We start from the raw sequence: 24,602 nt of genomic DNA, 5'->3' as shown, positions 1-24,602 counted from the left end.
GTGGTTGAGAGTCCGCCTGCCGATGCAGGGGACACGGGTTCATGCCCCAGTCCGGGAAGATCCCACATGCCGCGGAGCGGCTGGGCCTGTGAGCCACGGCCGCTGAGCCTGCGCGTCCGGAGCCTGTGCTCCACAATGGGAGAGGCCACAGCAGCGAGAGGCCCGTGTAACGCAAAAAAAAAAAAAAAAAAAGAATTTCCGAACAAGATTCAGGGAATATAGGATTAAGTTAAGTTGGGTCTAATAGGAACCATCGTTGCTTCAAACCACAACTGCTGTCCCCAGAGGAGCAACAGGATGACAAGTCACAAGCAAAGAACCACAGGACACTGCTTTGAAGCGTCACTATTTATTTTTATTTTTTCCCAGGCCAATTTTTATCTGAAGAGCTGTAATAGAAGTAGTTTGTGAATAAATAAGAGTTTTCTTTGGTAGTTGGCAACTTGACTAGAAAAGTGGAGGCCGATTTCATTCCTGACTTGTGTTGGGCAATCCAGAAATTCAACTGTGATTAGATAATGTACGATGTTTTTAACCAACATTTTTTCTGGTAAGACTAGGAAACTGGGTCTCAGAGAGGGTGAATGGCCGGCCTGAGGTCATATATCCAGTGAAGGGTGGGACTGGGATTCAAACCCACACCAGCCTCATTTCAAAGCCTGAGCTCTTAACCACTGCACTGCCTTTATTAAATGAAAACTCTGGTGATAATTTATATTCTCTAGATAAGTACTATGAAAGTTTGATCTGAAGACTCCATGAAGAATTGTTTTAAATGTTGAAGGACCAGGCCTGCTGAGTTGTTTCATGAGATAGCTATAAACATGGTTCTGATCCAAATAACGATGAAAATAGCATTTCTCTATTTTTTGCTACCCCTCGCTCTACTACTGAGCAGTTTCAGCCATTTAGTGAAGCAGCCCTTTTAATTTTTTTTTTTTTTTTACTTCTTGGTGTATTTATTTGCAATCTTTTTTTCTTATGAATTCTTTTCTTTAAAGCACAGTTGCAATAAATAACCGCAGCACTTTTAATTTTAATTACAGTCTTCTCTTCCTACTCAGCAGACACATATAAGTGACAGACAGAAGACTCTGAGGTAGCCCTCCCTTCGAACAATGATGCCTTGTTCTTGAACCATCTTGAGTACATGGGCTTCCCAAGAGTCTTACTCTTTGGTGGCCATCTGTCTCAATGGAAATGGAACCATGGAAGGCCCTGCCTTCACCCCCTCCAGAGGGGCCTGAGCATTTCCAAATTGGCTCGACATGGGTGTAGGTCGTCATACACCTACAGGCGGTAATCAAGATAGTCAATGGCTAGATGAGTTTGTTTTTAATAGACCTATTTCTAACCCACAAATAGATCCAGTTTTGAGAACATAATCAATGGTAACAGACCTTCATCCTTGGGAGTAGATTTAATGATCATAACGAAACAAGCATATTTTTCTGTATGACTCAAACTTACTCCAATGAGAAGGGAAGGAACTGGTACAGTCACTGGAATATGTGTATAGTGCTCAATTGCTTTAATCCACGATGTTTATCTAGATGTTTAGTTTTGTTTTAAAGTTGGTCCCTCTACTATTAGTCACTTCCAGGGCATCGTTCTACTTAGAACGTATGGTAGAACGGGGGAACAAAATTTGATGACCTTAATCAAGCTGGAATGACTGTTTACATTCACCACAGCTGTTGGCATATGTTAAGTTTTACATTATTTCCTTCTCCTGGGACTCGTTCATTAATGCGGGTAAAGATTTGTCTTAAACATTGTGTTTTTTTCCGGCAATTTCACTTAGGTAACCGTCAAACACTGAACTATTATATTGGCAGCTGGCCTGTGCAGGGGGTAGATCCTGACCAGTAACACTCTGCTTTAAATCTGCTTCTGTCCTAATCCCTAGAAGAGAAAAACTTAAGCCAAAAAAAAATTTTTGGATGAATGCCACATATCTCTGCAACTATGAGTTGGATATGAAATAATTTAAAATGCAGTAAAGCTCAGTAATTTAGCACATAGGTTAGTGAAAATGCACATGTTTTGCCAAGAGGCTGCACACAGATGGAAAACCTATTTCTAGACACCAATTCATTGGGTTCTAAATAAAAGTTCCCAGTTGACTTCACTCATTGTGGAGCCTATTTTTACTTGTAGTTTTTGTGTCAAAGCAGTTGGTAGCAACTCTAAAGCTCAGGGAAAAGTCTTAAGAATGATTCTTTGCTACCCACATTTATATCAGCAATCAGTGATGGGGAGAAAGCAGATAAAACAGTGAAATATAGACCTGTCAAGTGATTGCAAAAATTAGGAAACTACTCTTGAAAGAAAGAAATGGGTGATATATGGATGTCCCAATCGCTCATGTGTTGGATGTACCCCAGAAGTTATATATCTCTGTTGTCAGCAGCCACATGGAGGTAGATAAGGAGAGAGATTCCAGTCTCTTTCAGCTTTCTGTGTATCATTTTCATGTACAAATGTCTGCTTCAGTGTCAGAAGTTCTGTACAGAGAAAAAGCATGTGGAAGAGAAAAAAGAACAGGGCAGCTGGGTCCTGAGTAGATAATGTTGTCACCTTTTCAATGAATTCCAGAGGAGAAAGCCTGAGTTGGGTATTTTCAGCATCCTGGATTTTCCAGGATTTTCCTAACCAGGAAATGCAGTGCTGGTCATGATGGAGAACTACAGTTGGCACTGTCTCTGTCTCCAGGGTCACTCTCTGTGCCCGCAGCACTTGGCAAGGCAGGAAGGGAGCTCTAACAAAGTAGAAGGAATCACTTACACTTCTGCTTTGAACAACGCATTTTGAACAAAATCTCTTTTACTTTATTTATTGTAAAATTGCCAAGGAAAAAGAAACTCTACTGACCAAACAAACAAAAACAAATAGTGAAAATACCAAAGAGGGTTACTCCGGAATGGTGGTAGGGGTGGGTTTATCAGTTAGTGCTACTTAAGAAAGTTTGTCTGCTTTTCACTGTTTTCTGTTTTCTAGATTTTCTATGATAGGTTTATTGCTCTTAATCCATATATATTTATTTTTAAGTGGATTTTATTTATAAATCTGCATTTTAAATTCTGCCAGTGTTTCAACGCTGTGAGGTTCTTTCTGTTAAACTTAAATGGGGAATATTATATTCTAAAGCATTTACTCTGAGTCAAAAGGAAGATGAGCAAAACCAAGTTTATGATTGGAAGCGCCAAGGACATTGAAATAAATAAACATAATCACTGCATTGAAGATAATGAACCACCATCTGGCAAGAATCAACTTCTGAAAGGAGAAGCCTGGAGCCAAGTTAGTAGAGCAGGAGAGAGAATTCTTCTGGTCAGGAAAATTGTGAAGTTGTGGGTTCAGGTTCTGGTGGGGGCACTGCATTTGTGAATTTCTCCCTTGGCACCTGTAGTTAGCAAACCTATGTCTTTCCCTTGCTCCCTCACACAGGGAGTCACTTGGAAGTTCAGAGGTGAGCATGGGGCACTCTGCCCATCAGGAACCTCTAGAAATCAAAGGTTCATCACCCATTCCCAAGGAAGTTAAAGTCATTAAAATGACGTAAGTGCTATGGGAGCTTATTCACAGTTAACAAGGTTTATCGTACACCTACTGTGCACCAGGTGTTGTGCTGGAAGCCCTCGGGTAATGTCCTTGGGAAGACTCTTGGCTTCTAGTGTCAGGTTTTGGAGTCAGCTAAAAGATGTCTCCAGTGTAAGCCTTGGCAGAACTCCGAAGTTAAATTAAGCAAAATTGATAAGAGTTGGAGATTCATTTCTGTCTTGGCTGACACAACTCCTCAGCTTGGAAAGTTCTTCCTCACTATGTCTCCTCCCCCATCCTGGCTCAGATAACCCTGATTGCCCCCAGCCCTTCCCTGGGCAGTACAGCCCTGTACAGAGTAAGAACTGTGGAGTCCCAATCGTGGACCCAAAGGGAGTCACCACCAGACCTCAGAAGAGTCTCAGCTTTCAAACCTCCAGACCTGGATTCTAGGCCCTCATCTTCCATTTATGTGACTGTGTTAGGTTCTCCAGAGAAACAGAACAAATAGAGGAGATATATGTATATATGTGTGTATATATATATATATATATATATATATATATATATATACACACACACACACACACATAAATATATATATACACATTATAAATAGATAGATAATAGATAGGAAGAAAGAAAGAGAGAAAGAAAGGGAGGGAGGGAGGGAGAAGGGAAGAAAGAAAGAAAAAGAAAGAAAGAAAGAAAGAAAGAAAGAAAGAAAGAAAGAAAGAAAGAAAAAGAAAAGGAGATGTGTCTTCTAGTTCTGTCTACAGAGAAGGCCTAAAAACAATGATACCCCAGTAACAATGAGCACATCTAGAACCCATATCTTGGTTACTAAATACCATTCTCTACTAAAAGGAATCAAAACTCCTTGAAGAAATGGCTGATTCCAGAGAAAGTATACAATGAGCGAGCCTGAAACATCTTTTGGTACCAGAACATAGTAAAGTACTCAAAGAATAACAGAGACATCTCAAAAGGGCACAGGAAGGGCACAGATGGGAAGCAACTCGAAGGGACTCCTAATGGCCAAGTCAGGACCACTCTGAGCAGCACAATGACTAACACTAGTTATTGATTATAGCACACTGAATAAAATAGGCCTTTATGATTCCATCGTGATATAAACAACAAAGATTACATTTAAGCCAATATCAGCATAATAAGAAGAAGCCGCTGAATGAGAAGAGTCATGAGAATTCCGGGCATTGGAAACCACTAGTGTAAGGGTTCCTTGGTTAAGATGACCTTGGCATGTTTGAGAAACAGAGAAGGCCAGCGTGGCTGAAGTGTTCGTAGTGGGCACAGGAAGAGTTGTAATGAGATAGAGACATAGAAAGAGAGAGAAAAAGAGAAAGATTATTACAGTCAAGAAATTGGCTCACATGATCATGGAAGATGGGAAGTCTCAAGATCTGCAGCAGTTGGGAAGACGCCAGTCGTGCTCTTCCAGTCTGAGTCCAGTCCTGAGAACCAGGAGAGCCGATGGTATAAGTTTCATGTGAGTCTGAGTCTCAAGACAGGGTAAGACCAATGTCCCAACCCAAAGGAAGTCAGGCAGAGAGAGAGAAAATTCTCTTCCACTCAGCCTTTCTGTTCAATTCAGGCCTTCAACAGATGAGATGAGGCTCACGCATCTACCCATTGGGGAGGGCTATCTGCTTTATTCAGTTGACTAATTCAAATATTAATCTCATCCAGAAACACCCTCACAGACACACCCAAAATAATGTTTAGCCAAAAATCTGGGCACCCTGTGGCCCTGTCAAGTCGACACATTTCTATGTGACTTTGAGCAAAGTTGCTTCATCTCGGAGACCCTCAAGTACTACATTTCCCCACTGGGCTATAGGTTTAAATTACAAGCAAAATCCTTGGCACATTTCTGTCCAGTGGGAAGGGCTTGACAGTCAACAGGTATCAATCATATCCACCACAGTTACGATACCCTCGGAACTTTGTGTTAAACCCCAGAACACTAGTGCTTTAAATACATTATCTCATTTAATCCTCACATCTAACTTACGAAGTGTTTTTACCCCCATTTTACAGTTAAGTAAATGGAGGCTCAGTGAATTGTACCTTGTCCCACGGTCACTCTTAGTCCATAAAGCTAATATTTGGACCAGACGTTCTATTCCTAGAGCCAGCTCTTGGCTCTTAGGCTACACTGGATTTCCTGTATAAGTCATGTAAATTACGTAAAAGTTAATGAGCTCGCCATTATTACTTATTTTAATTGCTAGCATTGCAATAGCAGTATTGTCTATTCTCTTTATTAGAAATACAAAATATTTCATCAATGTTGTGTGTTAAATAGGTTTTTATAAGGTAGCCTGGAGACCCAATTGCCATTTATAATACTGTTTCTGAAAATGTGTTCTGAATTTTAAACACCCAAACTAAAAATAAGTGTTGAGTGGTAACGTGTTTCCAAGTTGGGGGCTATCTACTGAAATTAGCAATACTGGGTCATGTTGATTCTGGGTTCTTTAACCAAAGAAGGGCTTTTGTGTTTGTTTGGTTTTTACTTTTTAAAGACAGTGAGAAGAAAGGCCACACCAGGTTCTCTCAGAGTTAGTTATCCCTATTGTTGAAAAGGCTGGTCATAGGACATACAGTCAACAGCACTCACTCCAAACCCCCACCCCAGTCTCTTGACACCCCAAGTGTATGCAAGCTCCTGAGGAGGGGAAACTAACAGAGTTATAAGCGCAAGATTAGACGTGCAGGAGACCTTCACCCCCAACTTCCAAACATGCTCACGCACCCATGCGCGGGTCTCCTCCTGCCCACGGCGGCTCCCACTTGCCCTGCCCACTTCATGCAGCATCTCAAGAACTGGGACTCTGGAAACAGAAGGGCCTGAGTTTGACTCCCAAGTTAGTAATTAACTAACTGTGCAACCTTGGCCAACTAATTACTTAACATCTCCAAACCTCACACTTGTTCATCTGTAAAATAAGGCTAATAGTAACTCTGTGTGGGATTGTTCTGGGAATTAAATAAGAATATTTATATTAAATTTTATATTAAATATACATATCTATATTTTGGTATATAACCATTACTACACACTATTCTTATCTTTTCTGTTGTAACTTATGGGCAGTTTGAAGCGAGACATCCTACAAATAAAAGCAACAGAGGGACTTCCCTGGAGGTCCCGTGGTTAAGAATCTGCGTTTCCACTGCAAGGGGCACAGGTTCGATCCCTGGTCGGAGATCTAAGATCCTGCATGCCGTATGGTGTGGCCCCAAAGATAGACAGATAGATAGATAGATAAATAAATAAATAAATAAAAGCAATAGAGAGGGTGGATTGTCACCAAAGCCCTGACTAGGGAAAGTTGGAGAAGAGGCGGAGGAGAGAGGAGACAGGAAGGGGATTCCCATACATTTGCTCATGAAAAATCAAGGCTCAGCCAGAAGTGGGATTCCCATTAGTGAGGATTTCCAGATTCAGCTTTCATTTATAATTTCTGCCCTGAGGATGTGCTGATGGGAAACAGAAATAGCTTTATTCCACCTGGGTTTTACGCCAAGTGTTTATTAGCTGCTGCAGGCGCTGGGCTGTTCAGTGCTGAGCATCAACAGCCCGGGCCCAGGCGGGGAGACCAGGTAGGTCACTGTGTCATTCCCGTCTCACTCCTTCTTCATCTATGTCAACCTTGGAGAAAGCCTTTTAGTGCCAGAACTCATCCTATACTCACTTTCTGAAAAATTAATTCAAATTTATTAGCTAATATCTTTAACTGCCCCAAAGAGTGTTAGACTGGGGTCTTACAAAATACACCACTATTTTAAAATACAGTTTAAAAACCACATGGTAATAGCATAACCGAAGGATCCATAAATTAGGAAAGAGCCATACATTCTCTGGAGCAAACTGAAAACTCTGGTCTATAAGACGCTTCAATCAGATCAGGAATTCTTGCGTATCCTCAGTTCATCCAAAAATACAATTGAAGAAAGTAGAAATACAAGTAATGGAGATCTTTTAGCACCTGGTCGTTCTGCTGACGACCTGTCAAAAATATAGCCTGTATTAAGTCAGTCAACAGCAAAACCTTCTGTTGTATTTTGTTCAGTTGATTTGTGTTTAGGTCATATTTCCATGCTTTTTTTCATCCTTGTAAGATATACCATATTTTGAGAAATAAAAAAATCAGTAAGATGAAGGAATAATATCCAATTTTATTTTTCATTTCCTTTAACCTACTGTAACTCTGGTATTTGACTTGGAAGCCCTCTTCTTTTTTTAACATGTTACATCATGTTTCTATAACATGGTTGTGCTAATGTTAAAGTATTGAAAACTTTTTTTTTTTTTTTTGCGGTACGCGGGCCTCTCACTGTTGTGGCCTCTCCCGTTGTGGAGCACAGGCTCCGGACGCACAGGCTCAGCGGCCATGGCTCACGGGTCCTGCCGCTCTGCGGCATGTGGGATCTTCCCGGACCCGGGCACGAACCCGTGTCCCCTGCATCGACAGGCAGACTCTCAACCACTGCGCCACCAGGGAAGCCCCTTGGGTAAGTTTTGAAAATATTTTCTCCTAATCTGTAGCATGACTCTTGTTTCCTTCCTTTCTTCCTTTTTTTAAAAATTTTTACACAAAAGTTTGTAATTTAATACAGTTGCATTAATATGTTTTCCTTTTTTCTATCTTTGTCTGAGGTGCACTGCCTATGCTGATACCATAAAGATATTCTCCTTATCTTTTTTCCGAAGCATTATCCCATTCCCGCCATCATCTTTAAGTCAACGTTCACCCTGGAATTGATTTGGAGGCACTGTATGAGATAGACAGCTGATTCTATTTTATTTTTTTACAGATGGCTAACCAGTTCTGCCCGCGTCCTTTATTAAACAGCTCATCTATCCCCACCATTTTGTAAGGCCAGCTCTGTCATAGGTCAGTTTTCCAGGCACATGTGAGTCAATTTGTTGACTCGGTGAAGTCGGCTTCTGAATCCTGCATGAATATCATGCTGCCCAAGGTGCTCTGGTTTCTAATACCTTGTATCCCAGAGGACAAAACTCCCCTTCTGATGTCCTTCTTCAAAAACTTTGCTTTGGCCATTTGTTGCCCTTTTTACTTTCTAAGTGTCTTTCAGATTCAGCTTGTCAAATTCTATGAAATCCTCTTTAGGTTTGAAATAAAACTATAGTGAGTTGCACTGAAATTCCTTTTATTAACATTATTTATGGCCGGGTCTTATTTTTTCTACCGTATTTTCTCTTTACCTGAATTTGAATTTATTTTAAATATTTCTTATTATATGTCTCTTTATGAAGTCCTATAAATCCTTTGGAATGGGGCAGGGTCTAATGACACAAAATGTGTAAATAAGTGCTTGTCTGTCTCCTGTGTGTAAGCAAAGTACCACGGAGATACAATATTTTTGATAGATTTAAGGTCTTGTGCATCTCTGAACATAAATTCCCATTGTACAGTAGGCTAGATATAAAAATCAATCCATGTACAATGTGTACAAAAAGGTGGACTAAACGCACACTAAACCCCTCAAATGGAAAGGGCTTCTTTGAGTTGGGATGCGGGGATAATTAAACCAAGTCACCAATATCCGTTTATTTTCCTAAATACTCAATACTGAAAATGTAGAGGCATTTTGATTTCTCATTAACTAAATTCTTATTATCCTGCATTTTCATATAAAACATGAGCACAGGCACGGAGTTTCTCAGCCCACTGGTAGAATTTTTTACTTTCTCCATTCTTCTCACTCTAACTTCAAGCTAAATTCACATAACATGCACCCTCTGTGACCTTTGTTCAAAATAGCTTCACTTTCCTTTGTATTAAATGTGCTTCACCTCCTTTGTGGTACTAATAGCAGTCATTACCTCTAAGAGTTGTACTCAGCACCGAGATAATGCCCCATGGGCTGGAGATTTCAGGGCGCCTTTCACCTCATTTTTACTCTATCTCTGAGAAGCATGAAAATAGGTCCCGTTTCATCGATGGTGAAGTTTAGGTACCAAAAATCAAAGGACTTATTCCATCTCCACCATTAAAACCCTAAGGAGTTAAAAGGATGCACACACTTGGCAGTCATCTGATTAATATAATCCGTGTGGACAGCACACCAATAGGGCTCAGAATGACGCAGCTGAGTTTGTGAATCAAACCACCTCTGTGATTGCCAAGTTCTGTTTTTTTGGTATGTCTTGGGCCCAGCTGGTTTTGGGACCACTAGGCTTCTGGTCCCATGCTCTGTCCTTTGACTCGCTCATTTCCCAGCCTTTCCCAAAAAGGGTGCTGGAGAATATAGGTTTTAAGGGATGTTGATAGATATTAAATACAATGAGATTCCTTGGTCAAACAGGTTTGAAAACATAAACAAACTATATTGCAGAATTTAAATGTCACTCAATCTTCAAAAGGAGTAGAATACAGTAGGTTACACATCCTCACTTTTTTTTTTTCGGTACGCGGTCCTCTCACTGTTGTGGCCTCTCCCGTTGCGGAGGACAGACTCCGGACGTGCAGGCCCAGAGGCCATGGCTCACGGGCCCAGCCGCTCCGCAGCATGTGGGAGCTTCCCGGGCCGGGGCACGAACCCGTGTCCCCTGCATCGGCAGGCGGACTCTAAAGCACTACGCCACCAGGGAAGCCCTCATCCTCACATTTTTTGATCACAGCATTCTTTTTATTACACAGCAGAAGTCATGTAGATAGTGTTACACAAAACTAACTCTTGGGACCATCACTCGTTGTATTTCAAACAAATAAGTTATTTGAGAACCTTTTATTTCCTGAATGATATGGAAGATCTGCTACCAACGCCTGCTTGGATGGTATAATACTTACAAAAACTCTTGTACATTTTACTTAATATTAAAATACCCAGTTTAGAAACAGCAGGTCCTTTCCTCCTGACTGGGGACATTTGAGAAGGTTGGGACCTCCTCAAATTCCAGCTACTTCAGTACAGAAGACCAGACTTCAGCTTGCAGACAGTCAGCCTGTTGCTCATCAAATGGCAAGAAACTTGAATCAGAACCTTCTCCGCACCCTGACCCTTTCAGACCATCTCCCAACTTCTTGCCTTCAACTTACTGGCAAAGCGTACACTTCCTTGAACCACCACAGCTGATATCCTCAGACATTACTTCATAGAAAGACACTCGGCCCAAGGTAAAGGATGGGAGGACGCATACTATGCAACCACAGTTGCCTCTTCTGGGGATCTGAACCAATATACACATACGAGTTGTCCATTCTGTCCCAGGACCACCTAATCCTCCAACCTAGAGTTTCTTCTGAAGGAGGAACAGGATAAATGATAATGTTTCAGTCCCCAAGCCCACAGTTTAAGGTGCCATTGACTGTGCTTCCCCGTATCAGAATATTTCTGCGAACCCTTGGAAAGTTCCAAGCCAAAATCGCCAACTCAGGGACTTCTTCTGAATGACAGAGTGCAAAGGTCATTCTGCCTGGAAGAGTGTCTAAGTGTGAGTCACCTTCCTGGGTGACAGCAAGTAACTGGTTGTCTCCTGTGGATAGTGTCAGGGAACGAGTAGAAGTTTTTCAACCTGACCAGATTCAAATTCTGGATCTATCTCCCACTAGCTGTATAGACTTTGGCAAGTTACTTCAAATCCCTGAGATTCAGTTATCTTATATTAAAATAGTGAGTAATACTCCTTCATGGGATTGCTGAAATTATTAAATAAGGTGATAGATTTAAAGCATCTAGCACAGTGCCTGACACAGGGTCAGAGCTCAATCACCTGCCTAAAAAGTTCACATCTTCTTCATCCTGATTAAATATTCATAAGCTCTATTACCTTAACTATTAAAATATATTTGTGTGTGTGTGTATATATATATATATATATATATATATATATATATATATATATATATTTTTTTTTTTTTTTTTTGCTGTACGCAGGCCTCTCACTGCTGTGGCCTCTCCCGTTGCGGAACACAGGCTCCAGACGTGCAGGCTCAGCGGCCATGGCTCATGGGCCCAGCCGCTCTGCGGCATGTGGGATCTTCCCGGACCGGGGCACGAACCCGTATCCCCTGCATCGGCAGGTGGACTCTCAACCACTGCGCCACCAGGGAAGCCCTATTTGTGTATATTTTATCTATATAAATAAATATTATTATAAATTATTATAATTTAAATATAATAAATATTAAATATTTCTTTATAAATATATTTATATTATAAATATTTGTTTATATTTATAATATTTATAAATATTATAAGGAATATAAAATATACATGATGATATTTATTTTATTATATATTATTATATGTATTTATTATATATATTATAAATATTTTTATATGTATATATTTAGTTCTTCCATCAGGACTGACTTCAACTAAGTGAAAAAGAAGTAAGGATCATATAGAGGATAAAACTATCAAAATTGACAGCGTGAATCAAAAGTTGAGACCCTGTTTTCAAACTGCCAAACCACCTGGTGGCTTACTAACAAAGAGACAAGTGAATCTATTGAATTCCATTTTTTTTTTTAACCGACCTAGAAATAACACATGACATTCTCTTTCCACAGCTGTGTGCCAACCACAGTGCAAACATGGTGAATGTATTGGACCAAACAAGCATCGTCCTGGCTGTGCTGGAAGAACCTGCAGTCAAGGTAGGGAAACAGTGTGACACCATCAGAGTCCCGGCTATTCCTGTCCTATATAAATTATTTCCTATTTTATTATGGGGTTGGCCAAAAAGTTTGTTTGGGTTTTTCGGTAAATACTGGCCAACCAATATTTTTATTTTTTATTGAGATATGATTGATATAACATTGTATAAGTGTTAGGTGTACAATGTGTTGATTTGATCCATTTATATACTGCAACATGACTATCACCATACCATTAGTTAAAACCTCTATGGTGTCACATAAGTATCATTTATTTTTGTGGTGAGAACATTTAAGATCTAGTCTCTTAGCCGCTTTGAAGTATGCAATACAGTACTGTTGACTATAATCACTATGCTGTGCTTCAGATCTCCAGAACTTATCCATCTTCTAGTCGCAAGTTTGTGAACCTACTGCATCTTGTCTCTTTGCCTCAAAATGAGAGATGCTAGTAAACAGTGAATGCTTCAAAGTCATACAGAGAAGGAGAGGATCAAAGACAAGACGCAAAGTTTCCCACAGGGAGGATGACTGGTTCTGACAAAGGTGAGGGAGCTGTCCTTTAAAAGCATGGATCTGGGGAGGTGGGATGAAGATGGCAGAATAGGAGGATGCTGAACTCAACTCCCCTCATGAACACATGAATGTAGCCTCGTGTGGTCCTGGATGTAGCCATCTAGCATGAAGGTGAGGACTGGATGTGGAAGGTGGGTACCACTGCACAGACTCAGAGATGTTCTGGTGATTGGGTGCCTAAGGTCCCTTTGGAAAAAGAAGAGGGATTCAATTTCTGGAAGCTGGTAGGGATCCTCACGTTGGAAGAATGAGTATAGGTAAGAGCTGAGTAGTGAGACAAGATCCAAAAAGCCAAAGTGGAGGTTCAAATAAGTCACCAAAGACAGGTATTAAAGCTGGGACCATGAGATCAAGAATCTGAAAGCCAAGGAGATGAGGACAAGAGCCATGAGGTGTGCTGAGACATCCCCCAGGTTTTCTAACTGGGACATTGTTTGAAAACATCCATCTTGACCACCAGCTTCACTTTCCAGATGAAGAAACTAGGGCCAGAGTGATAACGGACTTGCCAAGTAATTACAGCGGCAGACCATGTGCCAGGCTTCCGTGGATCGCTCCTTTCTCTTGTATTCATCAGTCAGCAGAATCATACATTCCCTGGAGAGACAGGCCTGCAGCCCTAAAAACCAGATGCTTCAGAGAAAGCAGATTGTGTCTGTCTGTGGCCTCAACTCTGCTCCAAACTTACTATGGGATCTTTCATATATCTCAGTCACTGGCTGACAGGCTGTCCAGGCCTCTGGTGAACATCTGATTAATCTGAAGATATTTTGGCCTACATCCCAAATAGTTTTTCCCTTAAGATTTTTATCATCCTTAGGTAAGTTTGAAAGTTTGCTAAGCTGGCACATTTCTTTTACCTTCCCAACTGTGAGCAGGTAACTGAAGGATAGGCGTCCATTTCACTGCAGACTTTCATGAAGCTGCCCAGGCCTTACACACAAGGTTTGTAGTCTGGGAGTCACTGATGGGAAACTGACAGACAGCAAGAGGGACAAAGGACAAAATCTGGTTCACAGATGACCGTCTAGCTCCACCTTTCCTTGCTTCTGTTACTTATCAACTACCCATTCCATGGTCTTCAAGATGTGAAACCTGTCTTCCTCTCTAACACATGGTCTAAAAGCACGCCAGGGATATCAATAGTCAGGATAAGAGCCATCCAAAACCCCATCCTCACTTCTATTGGCTTCAGCCACCTACTTCCCTGCTCTCTCCAGGGACCATGCCATCACTGGGAACAACTCCACCTGTGGAAGTTTAAACTCCAATCTTCATGTCTCTGACCCACATCCTTCTGTTCCTCCATGCTTCCCATAATTACAGCCTCTTGGTCATAATTTCTCACCTGTTTAGTCCACACCCCAGGGCTAGTCCCCTGGATCCTCTCCCCAGATCCTCAACATCTTTGATCCCCTGGTCTTCCACCATATACCAAACCATCTGAAATCTTCCAAGGAGCTTTTCTTAATCCACCTGCTCCTCCAGCTGGGCTACTGAGGGGCTGGAAACAGCCCCATCTATGCTCTCCATCTTCTGCTGAATCCCAAGGTCCATCACTGGCTTATATACCTGTCCGTCTGCATTTCTTTTCCCGTCCCCTTTCTCTTCAGCAACTGATCTACTAATCCCCTCACACACCCTTCAACCCATTTCATCAAGACAGAGTTATTGAGAGATAGTGGCTCCAAATTTCTATTTCTCACTTACAAATACTTATGGCAATCTTTTAATCCTCTTCAAAAGATAGGTGTCTCCCTTCTTCCTCTTTCTCAATAATTGTCCTTTTATATTTCTTCTTAGTCCCATTCAATCCCATTGTGTGAAGGATGTTGCTATAATTATACTCTCTCATAGCTTCAACCTCTTCATCACTGATGGTAATTTCCTCACACCCTACAATTATCTCCCATCTAACACAAAATCAAAGCTGAAGTGCATTCTTTATTTTCTTTCACTTAAGAAATATTGACTGGGAGCCTACTAGGTGTCATCCACTACGACAGGTGCAAGAAAACTTACTGGAAAACAAGGCAGACATGACCCCCCCCCCCCCACTTCATGGAGCTTAGGGTCTAGTGAACGAGACAGATGGTATATAATGACAAACATTAAAAGAACTATAAAAGAGAAGCACAGGCCGCCATGGGAGCCTGTATCGGGGGAGATCTCCTGGGCCCAGGGTGGAGAGGTTTCTCTCTGAGAGGATGGGTTTGGGTAAGCCAGGATCTGGCGTGGGTGTCAGCCTGCCCACCACATAGCTGGTCATTTCTTAATCTCGGTCACCACCCCTTCCTCACCCCTTATTTGGACCTCTTTTCAGAATACTCTGTATCTCTATATCCTTGACTCCCTTGACCCCTCAGCTCATGGTCATGTGGCTTCTGTTTCAGCTCTGCTTCCAGATCTGCTCTAACCATCATGACCTCCTGGCTCTAAACACATCCCAGTCTGTGTTAAACGGAAATTCACTAAGAGTTCTCAAAAAAGAGACTTGTGTATAGTCTCTTCAGTAACTGTGTACCTTGTGAGGGTGAACAGGACTAACATCTCTTTGTTACATGAAATTAGGACTGGAATGGAGGCTATAACCACCAGCATAGGAGGTGTTTTTTAGATCAAAAGTTAACAGTAGGTTAAACAGTACTTAATTTAAAAACCTCAATGGAATAAACAGACTAGGATCTAGAAAAACACAAATCATCAACATTGACTCAAAGAAACAAAAGCTTGACCTAAAAAAATGAAATCACCAAAGAATTGCCTTTAATGGTTTTACATATTTTTTCCCCAAATGTCAAGGAGTGTATAGTCCCTGTGTTATAGATCACGGAACCTACCTCCTCTCCATTCTATGGAAGGAGCCACTAGCTCTATTTGGCTGTTGAGGACTTGAAATGGGGCTTATCTGAACTGAGATGATCTATGCAAGACTTAGGATGGAGAAAAGAATGTAAAATATCTCAATAATTTTTATACTGATTTCATGTTGAAATGATACTAGGCTAGTCTTTTATTGGGGGGTTAAACATATCACTAAAATTAATTTTACGTTTCCTTTTACTTTTTAAATGTGGTTACTAGAGAACTTAAAGTTACATATGCGGTTTGCATTATATTTTGATTGGACAATGCTGGTCTGGTAACCAACAGGGCACGTGACAAATCACCGTGGATAACTACCATGAACGTAAAAGCAACACTGAAAACAGTATTAGTGACACCTGACATTTACTGCGATTTTACTGTGTACTGGTACTGTGTTAAATATTTTACACAAACGATCTCACCTCTGGTCTCAGAACAATCCCACAGGGCAGGTAGGTAACTGCTACATCTTTTAAAAGCATTACTGTGACCTTACCCAGGTGACATGGCCGGCGTGGGACAGAGTACATACTCTCCACCTTGACGCCCAGCCTCACCTTCATCCACCAGACGAGAATTAGGAAGGAACACTGCAGTGTCATTCTCTTTAAGACGTAAGATTTCTTAAGCTCTCTGCTGCTGAACTTCAGGCCAGTTTTCTCATGTTCTGGGGTCAGTTCCTGGCCGTGGCCAGGGAAGAGGCTGGGTAATGCATCACCAGCTATTCAGACATGTAACCCAGGCTGAAGAGAGATGCAGGCCGGCCCACACTCAGGCTGCTGGGCCTTTGACCATTTGGAATTTATTTGCATTTCCTCTGTCCTCCTAGACAGGAACAGGCCTTTTCAAATGGGCTTAGCTCTCCAAATCCACTCAAAATGTCACAAAATTAAATGAATGATTTCTTAGACACCATGGGGAGTAGAAACCCAATAGCAAAACACTAATGGTTTCCTTTGCAGGAAGCCCCTTTGAGGATAAAAGAATTCATCTAAGAGTCAGACCCCTTCCTGGCTGGTGTGTCCGTCTGTCAGATGACAAGCCGTGGGGAGTCAATAGCACCCTCACCCCACTCCATCTGTGATCCCAGAGAACAAGAGAAGAGCAGGCCAAAGGGAAGCAAATCCCGATCCTGTGATTTCAATTACAGGGAGGTGAAAAATTATTTGATATCTGAGCTTGCTAAAGGTGCCCATTCCTTCTGCTCCAAAGATCTTTCCTGCTAAACTGAACAAAAGAGGAGAAAGAAGTTTCGATGCACATTGAGGGGAAGGGGTAGTGGAAAGAAAGCCAGCACAGCAGGCGGAGAGTTGATGACAATGCAGACAAAAGAAAGAACTTCTTAAGATTCTTTCTAAGAAACGGAATTCACACGGCACCGGTTCTTTTATTAGAACATTTCTTGCCCTCTCCCTTGCTCTGTAGCTCTCACCCCAAGAATTAGATTTGGGTTTTTGCACCCAGGTTGATAGCACAGATTTGATTGTTACTCTCAAAGATAACGTCACTTGAGCCTCTGTGTCTCGGCAGCGACAGCTAACTTGTGGCAGCCCCTGGCAGGCGTCCACCTTGGTTTTCCTGGAAACAAAATCCAGCAGGGCTGTTGGCAACGGTCTCTTTTTATACCTCAATGAAGAGACAAGTCTCCTATTAACTGCAGCCCTTGCTGGGAGAGACTTCTCACTGGGCTGAGGCAGCAGGTATATTATTCTGACTATGGAGTCCCAAGAGCCAGCATTCACACCTACCTTGACTTCCAGGTGTGCTCCATGGACTTCCAGCTCCATGCTCAGTTATCTCAGCTCTCTGAGCCACAGTTTCCTCATCTGGCAAATGAAGGAAAACGAAATTGATCTATAGGGCTGTGTGAGGCTAAAATACATATCAGTTCCTGGGCTCACAGTAGTACTTTGTATCTCCAGAAACCAGCTCTCCTCCATGTAAAGAAAGAATCATCCTAAATTAGGCTTTTTGAAGTTAAAAATCCCTTGTTCTGGGCTTCCCTGGTGGCGCAGTGGTTGAGAGTCCGCCTGCCGATGCAGGGGACACGGGATCGTGCCCCGGTCTGGGAGGATCCCACATGCCGCGGAGCGGCTGGGCCGGTGAGCCATGGCCGCTGAGCCTGCATGTCCGGAGCCTGTGCTCCGCAACAGGAGAGGCCACAACAGTGAGAGGCCCGTGTACCGCAATTAAAAAAAAAAAAAAAAAAAAAAAAAAAAATCCCTTGTTCTATACAAGTTCAAATTACAGCATCCAGTAATGGTGAAACAAATGCGCCTCCGTGCCCTGCTGCTAGTTCGGCACTGTTAGCGTTTTCTCTAAAATGCTTCTCCAAGCCCTGTGCATATTTACTAAACATGGTACATCACTGTCCGGTGATCAAGGAGAATAACCTCAGGTTATGTGGCAACTGAGAAAAATCGTGCCATTTTCACATTTCTGCCGCCCCATGTACTTACCACAAACATGTTGCTGTGCAAAGCTGTGTAATGACGATAATCAACATGACGTGATAGGAAATGATAACACTTTAGTATAGGAACATCTGAGGGAGAATGCCGTGTAAAAATTCTGGCATGTTTGTTCTAAAAATTAAGTCAAACTACCTTAGAGTCACATGTTATCAATGTGGTCTCTTCATCTAGACGGTACACTTGCCAAAGGCAAGAACGCCTTCCAGCATCTCTGTGTGTCCTTCAACATGTGCCACTTTGCTTGGCAAACAGTGGTTGCCTAATGAACATTTGTTACTTGGCTGATTGATTGATTAAACACAAAACCTTTTTGTCTTGAGGCTACAGAGGCTGAAATAAAGGGGTATGGTTTTCCTTATTTCCTGGAGACTGGAAACACAGCCTCAAGTTAAGACTTTGGGCGCCATCTTTGTGCAACACTCCCGCCAAAGGGCCCCCTTGCTCAGCACCCGAGGAGGCCCGTTGGGAGCTGGGGACTGGAAACCATGCACCTCAGTCCAACCTCTTCCAAGTATACAGACTCACCTCCCTGCCTTACTTCTCTACCAGTATGTGTGAGCTTGTGTCCAGACTCTGCTGAGCAAAGTTCAGACCCACGTGGATCATGTGTAGGCTGACCACAGAGAAGCCCAGGGTGGTTAGGGGGAGCTGGTCTCAGAGGTTCCCAGAAACATAAGGAGCGTCCAAAATCTGGGTGGCTCTGATGAAGAGGAAGCAGAAGCAGAGTGCAGCCCAGTTAGTGAAGCAAGGCTCCCTAGAGACTACAATGGATGAAGATGGGTTGGAAGAGAGCTCATCAGACTTACAGAGGCTGTCAGGGCCCCGCCCATATTCCTCCTCTATAGCCCATAAGTGCACACAAGCCTGATTTCCACCTGCCAGCGTCGCCTGTTTGTGCCTAAGCTGCCAGAGTCTGTGTTGCCCGCCCCGGAAGTAGGCAGGAACACCAGAGGTTAAGTAACCTCCATTCACCCAGCAGCCCTCCAACAATGAGTGAGAGGAGGTGATACAGAAACGCCTTAACTCTCACCCCCAGCTGGGATAGCTCTGAATCACGTCATCTGCACTGGCTTCCAGAGCTCCCCAGTGGGATTAAGCCTCCATGTTTCCTGGGGTCACCTCCCAGGTAAGCTACTTGCACTCAATTCCGTGATGTCGATTCTGCTCCTACAGTTCAGCACAGAGTCCACCTTCCCCCATTTCTAGTTCCTTACCAAGTGAAGGAGAGTCCCGTGGAAACTGTCTCCCTGACAGGGATGTACAGACAAAAATCATTATCAGCACAACAGCCGTAAGGAAGACTCCACATTGGCATGGAGAACAGGGATATGCCAAAAAAGACCAGTTCACTGAGCCAGCTGGAAAGGGCAGTGAGGTCTCAGCCAGGATGCCCAGAGGGAAGTTCTCAGACAAATGATCAGCACGGAGCAGTGAGCCCATGGGCATCAGGCATGCACGCTTGGGTCCACAGTGTCTGGGTGGCGTTCTGGCTCTCACGAGACTATCACCAGCCCGGCCCTGAGAAAGCTGCTTGGTGGTGTGGATATACCAGATGCCTTCAGAGTCAGTGAGATGACCAGGGGCCAAACCCTGCCCAGAACTAACTCCAGGCTTCAGACGCGACTTTAAAATGGGTTGAGTCGCCAAGGAGATATTTTTCACATCCACTTGTCACTTTCTGGTGCTCACCTTATATGACTTTTCAGCAGGCTTGGTTGTTCACGTCCCTCCTTTAAAAAACTGACTACTTTGAACTCTCTCTTGGGCTTCACCTCTCTGGCCAGACGTTTTTCTGTCAACATTTTTTGTGGGGAGTGGAGGAGTTAACGCTCCCCTGTTTCTTAGGTGTATCGGGTCTTTTCTTCATGAGGAGAATATGGTTTTTTTTTCCTTTGTTGAAACTTTTTTTTTAAACGTCTTTATTGGAGTATAATTGCTTTACAGTGATGTGTTAGTTTCTGCTGTATAACAAGTGAATCAGCTATACATACACATATATCCCCATATCTCCTCCCTCTTGCGTCTCCCTCCCACCCTCCCTATCCCACCCCTCTAGGTGGTCACAAAGCACTGAGTTGATCTCCCTGTGCTATGTGGCTGCTTCCCACTAGCTACCTATTTTACGTTTGGTAGTGTATATATGTCCATACTACTCTCTCACTTCGTCCCAGCTTACCCTTCCCCCTCCCCGTGTCCTCAAGTCCATTCTCTATGTCTGCATCTCTATTCCTGTCCTGCCCCTAGGTTCTTCAGAACCACTTTTTTTTTTTTAGATTCCATATATATATGTGTTAGCTTACAGTATTTGTTTTTCTCTTTCTGACTTACTTTACTCTATATGACAGACTCTAGGTCCATCCACCTCACTACAAATAACTCACTTTTGTTTCTTTTTATGATTGAGTAATATTCCATTGTATACATGTGCCACAACTTCTTTATCCATTCATCTGTCAATGGGCACTCAGGTTGCTTCCATGTCCTGGCTATTATAAATAGAGCTTCAATGAACACTGTGGTACATGACTCTTTCTGAATTATGGTTTTCTCAGGGTATATGCCCAGTAGTGGGATTGCTGGGTCACATGGTAGTTCTATTTGTAGTTTTTTTTTTTTTTTTTTTTTTTTTTTTTTTCGGTACGCGGGCCTCTCACTGTTGTGGCCTCTCCCGCTGCGGAGCACAAGCTCCGGACGCACAGGCTCAGCGGCCATGGCTCACGGGCCCAGCTGCTCCACAGCATGTGGGATCTTCCCGGACCGGGGCACGAACCCGTGTCCCCTGCATCAGCAGGCGGACTCTCAACCACTGCGCCACCAGGGAAGCCCTATTTGTAGTTTTTTAAGGAACCTCCATACTGCTCTCCATAGTGGCTGTATCAATTTACATTCCCACCAACAGTACAAGAGGGTTCCTTTTATGAGGAGAATATGTTTTTACTGTACTTCATGTTTATATATTTTGGGCCTCCTCATTATAAAACATATGTAATCCTAATTTCACAGTGTATTGCAATCAACTAATTTATACATTTTCTTTTTCATAAAGTCATGAATTAAACAATTCGTGCAGATATTGTGATATATCAATCCCTGCATGGAGTGGCTTCTCCCTGCTGCTGGGTCCCAGATTCTGCAGCCTGGCCTGACCAGACCAGGTAATCAGTAAAACCTAAAGAACGGTCTCCACGTAGCTCATTAGAAGGATCTCCACATAGCTCACTGCGTTTTTAACACAAGTCGTTTCCACCCAACAACTATTTGTCATTTTGCTTGTGCAGAGTTAGAACCTTTCATACCCACTGGGGGAAATATACACAACAATGTAGAAGTTATTAGTACAGACATCCAAAAAGCAGCAACTGGGATGTGGACTTTTCTAGAATAGTTGGCAAGGGATGTAGTGGCGGAGGAGGGAAAGGTGGAAAAAGCAGGCCTTCACCAGCCCCCTGGCAGTGGATGAGTCCCCAGATCACGCAGAGGGAGAGAGTTTCAAAGAGCAGGCCAATTGATTGATGTCCCCTGGAGATCTTTTATCATTCCTTCTATCTCATCGGCTCTTATAACCAATGAGTACTCCTTCCTGAACTTATGATGCTGGAGATCCATCTATCTTCCAGTGAGAAGGTTTAAACCAGAGTTGTGTGTGTTTAAAACCCCACTGACCAGCCTTCATTCATTTCTTTAAGTCCACCTGAAAGACGAGTTCTCTATTACCTCAAAGATATTAAGTCCCTGGGTTAATTGTGACTTTGACAGATGTATGACAGGTCAGTGCCCGTGACTGAGAGATGTGTCAGAAGCCCCTTCATCCTCATTCATTTCATCGTTTTAGAACCCAAGTCAGTGGCGTGTGAGGCTGGATCTGATTTCTCTTTCTCTTTCTCAAAACGAACTCAGAGCACAGTTTTTGGAGAATGTTGAGGGGATGTTATTTAAGCTTGTCTCCTGGACAGCAATTTTGTTTTCTGATTGCTCTGAGTTGAAGGCGCGTGTGTGCCACTCTGATGAATTGCATTAAGAGCACCCACAAGCAGACAAGTCAGGTAAGTCTGAGGACCACCAGGACTTGGGGTCCAATTCTTTTTCTCAAACTCTGGAATATAAATAAATTAGCACACTAATTTAAAAATCGCTTAATTCTTGGAACTTCCTTGGTGGTCCAGTGGTTGAGACTCTGCGCTTCCACTGCAGGGGGTGCGGGTTCAATCCCTGGTCGGGGAACTAAGATCCCGCATGCCTTGCAGGGCAGCCAATAAATAAATAAATAAACAAACTTAATTCTTAAAATAGTAATAAATTACACAATTCTAGAATTGTCAGGGTGAATTAAGCACTGCCTAATTGTCTAAAAAAGGCAGTAAATTCCCTTCTCAAGTTATTATTTTAGTGCAAAAAGTTCCAACTGGATCCACAACTTTTTGCAAAGCATTTTCATCCATAAACAATTTGAAAGCATTCACCCATTTCCCAACAGCTTACAGCAGACCAATTGGAACTGCCAACTCTGTGCACACGTGTAATTTTTTTTGAGGGTGTTTGTGTGACTTGTTTTATTCTATTTTTTAAATTTTTATTGGAGTATAGTTGATTTTCAATGTTATGTTAGTTTCTGCTGTATGGCAAAGTGAATAAGTTATACATATACATTTATCCACTCTGTTTTTAGATTCTTTCCCCATATAGGTCATTACAGAGTACTGAGTAGAGTTCCCTGTGCTATACAGTAGGTCCTTATTAGTTATCTATTTCATATATAGTAGTGTGTATATGTCCATCCCAATCCCCCAATTTATCCACCCCCCCTTTCCCCCCCGCCGGTAGCCATAAGATTGTTTTCTACATCTGCACAGGTGCGATTTAAAACCAGCTTTTACCTGGATCTAGGTGGCATATAATTCCACCTTGTATGCAAAGTGCATGAATTAAAACAGACATAAAATGTGTTTTCTGGTGTCCACATCTCTACATAGTCTTACAAACACTTTGGTGACAATGCAATCATTAACTGTGTGCCGCAAATCCTCAACTGTAAAATTACTTAAGAAGCTCTGGTAGCCTTGCCTCCCCACGTGAAAGATATATAGGTTATTGCTTAAATTAGCATTAATATTCATTTATTGCCATATCTAAAGAGTTACTCCATTGATCATTGCCTGTCTAGAATCTCCAGAGATTCAAAGATACATGCACTCCAATGTTCATAGCAACATTATTTACAATAGTCAAGGTGCAGAAGCAACCTAAGTGTCCATTGACAGATGAATGGATAAAGAAGATGTGGTGTGTGTGTGTATATGTGTGTGTATATATATATATATATATATATTCATACATACATACATACAGTGGAATATTACTCAGCTATAAAAAAGAATGAAGTCTTGCTATTTTCAACAACATGGATGGACCTAGATGATATTATGCTGAGTGAAATCAGCCAGACAGAAAAAGAAAAACACTGTATTTTTTCACTTATATCTGGAATCTAAAAAAAACAAAACAAATGAACAAATATGACAAAACAGAAGCAGGCTCACAGATACAGAGAACAAACTAGTGGTTGCCAGAGGGGATGGGGGTGGAGAGATGGTGAAATAGGTAAAGGGGATTAAAAGGTACAAACTAACAGATATAAAATAAGTCACAGAGATGTGATGTACAGTACAGGGAATGTAGTCAATAATATTGTAATAACTTTGTACTGTGGGTAGTGTATAAAAGTATTGAATCGCTATGTTGTACACCTGAAGCTAATATAATATTGCAAGTAAACTATCTCTTTTTTTAATTAAAAAAAATAACAAAAACAAATCTCCAAAGAAACTGTAGCACCTGTAAAATAAGTTTTGAAAAATTAAAGTGAAAAACTATCTCCTGATAGTGGAAATTACTTAAGGACACCAAGTACTGTAAAACTAATTTTGATCTGCATTTAGAAATAAGAGGTATGCAGAAAGTGACCTTACCACCTTTTGAATACCAGGAAAAGGCCATTGAGATCAACAACATTAGGAAAAATGGGTTTGAAAATATTCAAGTCATGATTCTATGAAATGAGACTCTAAAATTAAGTAGAAGTACTTAATACTTTGGAGTGGAATGTTACTCTAAAAAGCAATTATAAATAATCCAGAAAAGAAGGAAAAAGACTCCGAAAAAACCCCATAAAACTGTAATAACTACATAAGGAAATCTCCCATGAGCTCAGAGTTTTGGGTAATGTGTTTAATGATGGGTTTACCTCGTAGAAAATATTTAAACATTCCTTGAATATTCTTGGAGGTCTGGGACCGATGTTATGACTTTGCAATTACATACTTTCATAATTATAGTTTCAAGTTGAAACAGTGTCCAGGATTTCAAAAACTCTCTTGTCTTAAATGATAATCCTGACCAAATTTCCTTGTTTTAGGGCATCCCCCCAAACCACTCACTGACTCCTCACTCAATCCAAACTGGATAAAAACTCAGCTCACATAAAACG

At 41.9% G+C, this 24,602-nt stretch overlaps 1 protein-coding gene across 3 annotated transcripts in view; it reads right to left on the bottom strand.

The window, feature by feature from the left end:
• The window catches only part of LOC307191386 (UPF0415 protein C7orf25 homolog), a 248,275-nt gene that overhangs the window by 119,436 nt on the left and 104,237 nt on the right, over positions 1–24,602 (bottom strand). For all 3 annotated transcript variants that reach the window (XR_013829740.1, XR_013829741.1, XR_013829742.1), the window contains exon 4: positions 17,393–17,470. The gene's annotated coding sequence lies outside the window, so the exon portion shown is untranslated. The remainder of the gene's footprint in view (positions 1–17,392; positions 17,471–24,602) is intronic.

This window comes from Stenella coeruleoalba (genome assembly GCF_951394435.1).
Source record: "Stenella coeruleoalba genome assembly, chromosome: 9".
NCBI classification, from domain to species: Eukaryota; Metazoa; Chordata; class Mammalia; order Artiodactyla; family Delphinidae; genus Stenella; species Stenella coeruleoalba.
The sequence above is the reverse complement of the archived record's forward strand: the minus strand, read 5'-3'. Positions and strand labels throughout refer to the sequence as shown.